Genomic DNA, 8,513 nt, shown 5'->3' on the forward strand with positions numbered 1-8,513 from the left:
AAGTACTTGGCTTTGCCACTCAGAGATACTTTGTCACTCATAAAACAGAAAACAGAAAATATATCTCTGCATTATTCCTATAGCTTGTATGTATAATTTTTATCTCATACGAATTTGAGCAGTGCTTTAGAAGTAAAACTAACTGGTAGGACCCAATCCACCTTTTCCTGACATTAACTCCAGTGACTTTAAAGACACTCAACAGGCAAATATCATGGGCTTTTTCCTTTTGTTACAATGCAGAGAATTAAGACAAGCCCATTCTGGAAAAATGGATGCATATTGCAAGTTAGTGAAATATATACCGGGGGTTTTTTTCTAAATTTTGTGGAAATGTGAATTTTTAAATCATATGTTCAGTATAATTTTATTAAACATAGCCAGGCAAAAAATTATTTCTATTCCTGTGGTTGGTCTGTATTTAAATCATCTGCAAAGTTTCGTTAAAAGGCTGAACAAAATTTCAGCTTATTTGTTTATCAGTGGTTACCCTGGGCCTGTATTTTTCAGGACCTGAAAGCATCATGCTTTCTTATACTTTTAATCACTCTCTGATTGCATAAATATGTTGACAAAAATTATTTAGAAGCAATATCAGCTTCAAGTTTTGCAAACTGATAACTGAACAGAATGGTTAATCATCACAAATTCTCTCATCTTTTACGGTAATCCTTGATACTGTAAGCTGTCAAAGAGTAATTCAGAACAAAACCTTAGACTAATTTCCATATGAGAAGAGTAGGTACCACAGGCATAAATAATACTGTTAGAGAGAATTACTGAATTCTGTATAGAGAAGCATGTTCCTAATTTGATTGCAAATATTCTCAACTAGAATAAGAGCTTTCTTTCTAGGTGATTTCTCTAAATTAAAGATATTTTTTCTTCTCAGACACATTTACCTGTGAGAGACTCTGTGTATGTACTCCCTATTTTTTTGTCCTTTTTTTCTTTCCCACTAGGTAGAATAAATAATCTCATGAAAAAGAACATAAGGAAATGGCTTCAGACAAACCTGAACCAGGATTTACTTTTGTGTGTGAGTATTTTCAAGTTGCTAGAATAGAAGAATTAAATGAAGATTCTTGATATTCTATTTATTAAACTGTCTGGCAGCTCCCTTGCTCCCCTTGCCCTCATTTTCCAGTCCACCAACCAGAGATAGATTATACCTTTATTCTGCTGTGATGTACTGAGGCTCAATAACTTCATGGGTTTGGATGTTCAAAGAAGCAAGTTTGAGACCCTTATATAAAAAAAAAAAAAAGAAAATGCCAGAACACAAAATACAGTAAAATTGAATTTTAGACAAATTTTAGAGTGGTATCTTTCTGAGATATTTTCAGGCATATTATTTTGTACAGGAATCATGCATGTTCTTTTTTGCTTATGGTTCTTAAAAATTTGCTGTTGTTTTAAAGAAAATTATCTAGTTATCAACTTTGCTTCCATTTCAGTTTGTCAGTTCAAAATCCTGTGTGTCTGGCTGAGCTGTCAAAAGATCTTTAGCTCACAAATTGGGCAAGATCTCTTCAGCACATAACTATTTGAATATTAGTCTGGAAACTTCCAAAGTTTAATACATTGACGAAAACTTTGAGAAGGAAACAAAATATTTCCTAGCTTCATATGGCTATTTCACAATATTTCCCCCCCCCCACCCCCGCCAAAGCTTGCAAGGGAAAGAATTACAAGGTACAAGATTTTCAAAAACATAAATGGAAGCAGGTTATTTATCTATTCCTAGACACAGAAGTGTTGAAGTTAAATGTAATGTCCCCTCCATATATGTAGGTAATAACTAAGATATAGTGTGTTGCCATTCAAGTTTGTTGTTTGTTTGTCTTCATAAATATTTTTGCTCATGTTTGCTAAATATCTAATTATGAAGAATTTGTTTGTCAACACACTTTAAAGAGCTCAAAATTTGTGCCTTTGTGAAGTTAAAGTGTTTTTAATACTGTCAATTTGAAAGGCAAAACAAAAGCATTTGTTTCTACCCACTCAAGACCCTGTGTAGCGTTTCTGGCTCTACAAAATGGAAAGCTCATTGCACTGATTTGTCACTAATATTGATTCAATAAAAATAACTGAAATGGCTCATCAATAAAGTCGAAGCAAGAGAATCCATGGCCCTAGGATAAATATGTAGCTTTCCTTTTCCCATCCACTTCAATTCCTAAAGACATTAATTCAAAGATCTTTTTAAAAGACTTTCGAAAGCAATTGCTCAATCTTAATTTATTACAGAACCAGGATCTTGCAAAACCTCCAATTTTAGTATTATCACTGCAGAAACAAACATTTAAAGCTTGTAGGTGCAAGAAAGATTAAGCACTGTACTGTAAAAATGAAGTATAATGCAGAAAAAAAAAACCAGAGACAGTGGACAGTATTAATGTAGTTATTGCAAAGATTGCTGTTTACTCCTGCAAAAAAGGCTGTATTGAGCAGATAGGCTACACAGGTTATACAGATTATGTTACATGAGCAGGCTCTCATTTCAGCATCTGTGCATCTCCTATGATGACAGGGCAGGACTTAAACCAGCTAAGGTAAATATTAATCCCGTTTGACCTTGTGATACTCCTAAATGATATTTTATGTTGCTTGCTGTTCAAATGCACATGCTGAGACTGCATTTTTCCAGACTCCTCATGATGAAAGTTAGCTCTTCAGGATTCTTTCTGTGCACAGAGTAATTGCAGATGGTGGTCTAGAACATCAATGTTTGCTTAGAAACGCTGTTTTCAAGCAGTCTTTTCAAAACAGATGGAAGGAGATTAAAAAAACAACAGACAAACAAAACAAAAGCCCCAGAAGACTAAAAGAGGTAGGCATGCATGCAAAACCAAACACTGAATTCAAAATAATATGACAAGAATCAGTTGTTTGCAGGTATATGTGGTTCTTGGTTTTGTAGCGTTACATCGACTAGTGGAAAAATCATTGATCTTGCTTGTGGGCATGATGTGGGGTTTTGTTTCTTGTTTAAGCCTTGTTGCATGGGATAGACAGCTAGGGTATTTTTTTGTCTGTGTCCAGATAAGTGAAGAAAAACAAGCTAGAAAATTGAGGCACAGGTGGACTACTGTTATTACCTGGAAACATGATGGAAATCCTGTACTTGATTACCTTCAAGCCCTATGTAGTAAACATAATTATCAATTTCTATTATTAATAGCACACTTTATGAGAATAAAAAAATTCACAAGATACCCTTTAATAATTTTCAGAATTTAATCAACATTCAGGATAATTTTCAATTTAAGTTTGTGCAACTGCAACCATTATTCTTGCTGTTCATTTTACATATGAATCATAAGCTGTAAAATCATAAACAGTCCCTATTGTTGCAAAACCCTGTGCTTGCTTGTGCATATCTTTCAGTACATAGCAAAGCCTTGGACTTTGACACTGTTCCCTCATCACACAGCACCACCCATCAACTAACATTACTCACATTAGTGAAAATGAATCAACATTAAAAAAACCCCAAACAACACAGCTGCAGAGTAGGTTACTACAGATCATGCCACAGTTCTGCGCTGAGTTAGCACTGGAGGCACTTGCCCTGATATGTTGCACAAGTAAGAGTCTTACAGTCTAAAGGCAGCTCTAAGGAGTTTGCATGCAGAGGTAGCTTAATGGCACGAGACAGTCTCTCCATTCAGGAAACTTCAGAACTCCTACGCTAAGGAGACTCAGTGTACGTCACACGCTGGAGAGCTCTTTGCAGAGGAGATGCTTTCCTGACCAAGGGAGCAGACCCAACATGATGTAGTTGGATGCCATGAGTGACACATGGCCTGGGCAGATGGTGTTCCCCAAGACGTCTGTCAGCACAGCGCAAAGGTTACCCCCGTGGGTATTTGGTGCAGCTTCTCACCCACGCTGTTTGCTTTGTACAGCAACAGTTCCACTGGTTCTGCAGCCATGGAACAAGGTCCTTTGTGCTGGGGAGAAAATCTAATCTGGTTGAAAGAACAAACAGAAACAAGACTGATATATATTATTGCAGTTAATTAGCAAGAAAATTTTGGAGAAGTCTGTGTGCAGCTATGCACTTTGGAAGGTTTTAGCTGGAAGAAAGAAATTTCAGAGGTTTCAGTGATAAAACTCTGAAGAGTTATTTACTGTAGGTGGGGTGGAAGACCCCTGCAGAGTTTTTAGCTATACCGTTCAGACTTCAACAATGTTTTTAATTTAAAAGCCTGTTCTTAGAGTCATGTGACTAAGAGAAAATACACCCTTTCCTTTAGAAACTACATTTCTGAACAGTTTGCAGAGTAGTGTTTGAAGAGTGAAAACTAAATGTTTTTGAAATAGCAGATATCCCATTCATGCCTGGATACCTGGGGTTTTTTTTTTGTAGTCCTGTATTTGTGTGAATTCCAACACAACATAGAAAGAGAAGCGTTATCAAAGACATTTAGGAATACAACAAACCACAACTTTCAAGACAGGGTCATGAGAGAAAGGGCATTTTCTTAACCCTCTTTATTCCTTAATCAGAGAGGTCCACTAATACAACACTTTTGTTGCAGATTTTGTATGCAGCCTTTTCCACTGCATGGTATATATACCAAGTTCGGCTGATTCTTGAATTCCAAGAGATTAGACTCAGCCAAGTAAGAACAGAGCAGAGTTAGCTGCCTTGTGTGATCTATGCCAACAAAACAGACATCAGCTTGACAAATGCCAGTCTGATAATTGTCATGGAAAGCGGATGCAGAAAAGCAATAAGGTTAAAATTTTTTAGGACTGTTTAGCAAGACTTTGGTTGCAGTCTCATTGTCCATGAAGGTGTTGTGGACATAGTGGAGAATGAATTTATGAAAACATTACAACAGTTTGAATCGCATTGTCTGCTTTGGGCCAGTTCTAAGTGAATTTTATTCTCCTTACCATCAGCTGTGCCATAGCTTTCTAGAGGACAGTACTGTTAGAGGAGAAAATATGAGAATTTTATTTTTGCAGACCAGAATATCAAAAACTTAGATGAGAGAAAGTAGTCTTTTGGCACTCATGATCCCTCTTCCTTCATTATGATTTTTTTTCACAAGTTCCATCTCAGATGAGCTTTTGCACAGACTTCACTGCTTAATGAAAATTATTCATTAAAATACTACTCTTTTAAATTGAAGTTACAGAAGATTTGTACAGTTAAGAAATTAATTTCACACCTTTTTGGCAATCATTTGCTTTTACTGTCCTTCATTTTGGACCTTGGCCACAGGCACTTCAAAGACATGCATCTTACCTTTGACATTGGAAAGGCGTTCTCAAAACTAATTTTTTCAACCTCCCATTTCAAAGGGAAAAAATCAGGAGACAGTGGAATCCAGCTAACAGATAACTGGAAAACAGTTCTGAAATGTAGGACTAGCTTACAATTATTGAAGGAAAATGCCAAAATCAAGAGTTGAAGGACTAGTGATAAATCCTAAAACAGTAGAAGTAAGATATTGAAAAGAATTCATAAGCAGATTTCTTAATTAGGAGGGATTATTAATGTCTTATAAAATCCACTGTATATTCTTAGATCATTTAGCTTTTCAGCATAAACAAAAGAAAACAAATAGTAATTGTCTTATACTTCTGAAATCCTTCTGTCAACAGGCATATGGCAGAAACAGAGTGGAAAATCACATTATCTAAAGGCTGCGGATGAAATCAAGAGATCCACTATCACTTAAAACCGTAAAAAGGTTTTAATTTTGAGTGACAATTGTTGTTTTCGGCTGTGCAAATGTTGCTGAATCTTCTCTGAGCCAAGAAATAAGAGTAATGATTAATTCTGTGTAACTATTAAACTTCAGAGGGGAAAAAAATGGAAAGAGGGGAAAAACCCTGGGGCAAATCAAACCAGAATGTGGCACTCTAAGGTCTGAGGTCAATAGTCAGTGTGGGGTTTTTTATTACTAAATTATCTAGGATTTGATTGGTTTGATCTTCCTTTGACTTGTAATAGAATACCAGAACTTTATCAGAAGGAATTTGCCACTTAATTTTATTGCCAGATATTCCCATTTAACAAATCCTTGAGGTTAAATTCTGAGTTTGTCTACATGACCTAGTTAGCTGCAGAGTGGATGTTCTTTATTCAGTCAGAGTGTACCACTAAGGTTGCAACTGCTGCATCACAGTGCTCAGTAAAATGTCCTGCTCCTGGAAGGTGCTGAGTGAGACTGTCACACACAGAGCATATTCATTTCTCCTTATCTTTGGTGCAGTAAAGGATGTTTAGAATTTTTCAGGAATTAATCCAACAGGATTAGACCTAGAGTGGCTAAATCTTCCACATGTTAAAGGAAATTAGTGTGTTGTTATAGAACATTTGTGTCCAGAATCCATACAAATTGTCATAAGGAGTGATTTACAAGTCACTTATGAGAAAAGCTGTAGCAAGACACTTAACACAGTCTTGCCCATATTGTGCAGATCTGACACAGCACAGTTTCTTTTGCATGGCTTGTACCTACAAGATCATGGTCCACTGCATAGGCTTTAAGACTTAAGGGATTCTTACATCTGTAGTGTAAATTTACATGTGCTATAGACAATAAATCAAGATTAATAAAATATATTATAAATTTTTGCTAGTAATGGAAAAGCTTATGTGAAAAATCAAAGAATATTGAATTGAAGTTCTACCTGCAATCTTATCCTTGCCTACAAAAATACTGTGCATTGTAGATCAAGAGAGTGTAGTACATGATATTTAGTGTAACTGGCAAAGCAGCAAAGGATAGCATTATAGCACAATAAATAACCCTATAGCATAAAGCCTAATATGACTCTTTATATTGTTAGGCTAAATATGGAGCTCAAAACCTTTTTTGCAACAAAGTCCCTACATATATATCTGTAAAAGAGCACTTTTTTTTTTTTTGGTCCTGAAAACCTTGAAAGGTTATAATCATGGTTTAAAATAAGTAACTCTCAAATTTTCTTTTGTGGTCATCAATTCCACTTCTCTAAAGAACCTCATAAACACAATGGGCCCAATGCCAAAACAAAAATTAAATGCTCGTGTGATACCCAAGGGAAGACATACTTTAACTATGAAGTATTCTCACAAGAAGCCTCATAAACCCTACATGAAAGTGAATGATCTAGAGTTTGTGCCATTAATGTTTGTTGCTTTGACAGCACTGTTTATCAAAATAACTACAATTTTCAAAGAAAGACTACTTAATTTTGACTGTATTGCTTTTCTGTTGGAAAGGACCTATAAATAATAAGTTCACTAAGTTTTGGGAGTAGTTTGCAGTCAATCTAGTTTGTTCCGCAGCAGTCAGTTAATCCCTTCAAAGTATCATCTATTCATCAGTTCACTATTTTCTCTGAGCATAGATTGAATATATTAAAGCTATGTGGAAGCATTTAAAAAGAAAAAGGGTTGGAAAAGAAGAGTACCCTGCATGTCAGCCCTTTAGAGAACTGAAAAAACCAGATGTTTTGCTGTATTGTTTTTCTAAAATGCTTCTACTGTCCTTTCCCCTTTTCCTCATCTACTGTATTTAGCTCTTTTTCTTATACTCATTTAAGAAACTGCATTTAAAAAGAAAGTCAGGTTACATTTGTCAGGTATAGCTGCACTCATATTACTCTGATATTCTCTAGCTGCTCTTTGTTTTGTTACTTTTTGTTGCTTTATGAGAGTTGGCTGTAATTTGGTAGCATGAATTTTAAATGAAGTGGCAGTTTAACATCAAAAGACACAAGTAGTAAAGGTCTCGGACTTGCACAAAGTTTCCACACACAGAGTATACTATTGTTTATACTGCATATGCATAACAATTGTTTGAAAGTATTCAGCCTTGCTTGCCAATAACTTCTCAGTCATGTGTATGGACCTAATTTTACATTTTGAATTTTTTATTTGGTCTGCTTAGGAAGATAGAGGCAAAATTCATCATGGATTTCAGTGAGATCTGGATTTTGCTCGCAGTGAGTAACCAACATAACAGCACCAAACAGAATATCTGCAATATTCAACAGAGTGCCATTAAATCTCAGAATACTGTGCCAGATCTCCTAGCATAATTTTCCTTTATTTGCAGCTAACAGGAAAAAAAAAAAAGTATTTCAGAAGCTTGCAAATTTCACTTCTAAGTATACAAGAAAATTCTTTGATTTTTTGCATTCTGCAGGTATCAAGACGTATCTTGCTCAGTCAAGGAGCGTGCAGGAGAATATGGAAAACATATGGAAAATACAGTTGGTTGAAAACAAAGGAAATCATTTGAGGCCATGTTTAGATACTCAGCATCTCAGTGTGTTCTACAAAGAGAGGTAGAGAAGAGTTTTGTCATCTTTTTTACAGGGAGGCCTGAGGCATTTGAGTTCAGTACTTTTCTAGAAGCATCTGCTTCAAATTTATAGATGAGACTTTTCTGTAGGTCCCTGAAGTTACGGTTGGCTGTGGGTTGAAGATCACTACTAGCTCGGGCTGTTGCCCACAAATACAACTCTATGGTATCACAGTCCTGAAAGCTATGGTTCCT

The sequence above is a fragment of the Coloeus monedula genome (genome assembly GCF_965178545.1).
Source record: "Coloeus monedula genome assembly, chromosome: Z".
NCBI classification, from domain to species: domain Eukaryota; kingdom Metazoa; phylum Chordata; class Aves; order Passeriformes; family Corvidae; genus Coloeus; species Coloeus monedula.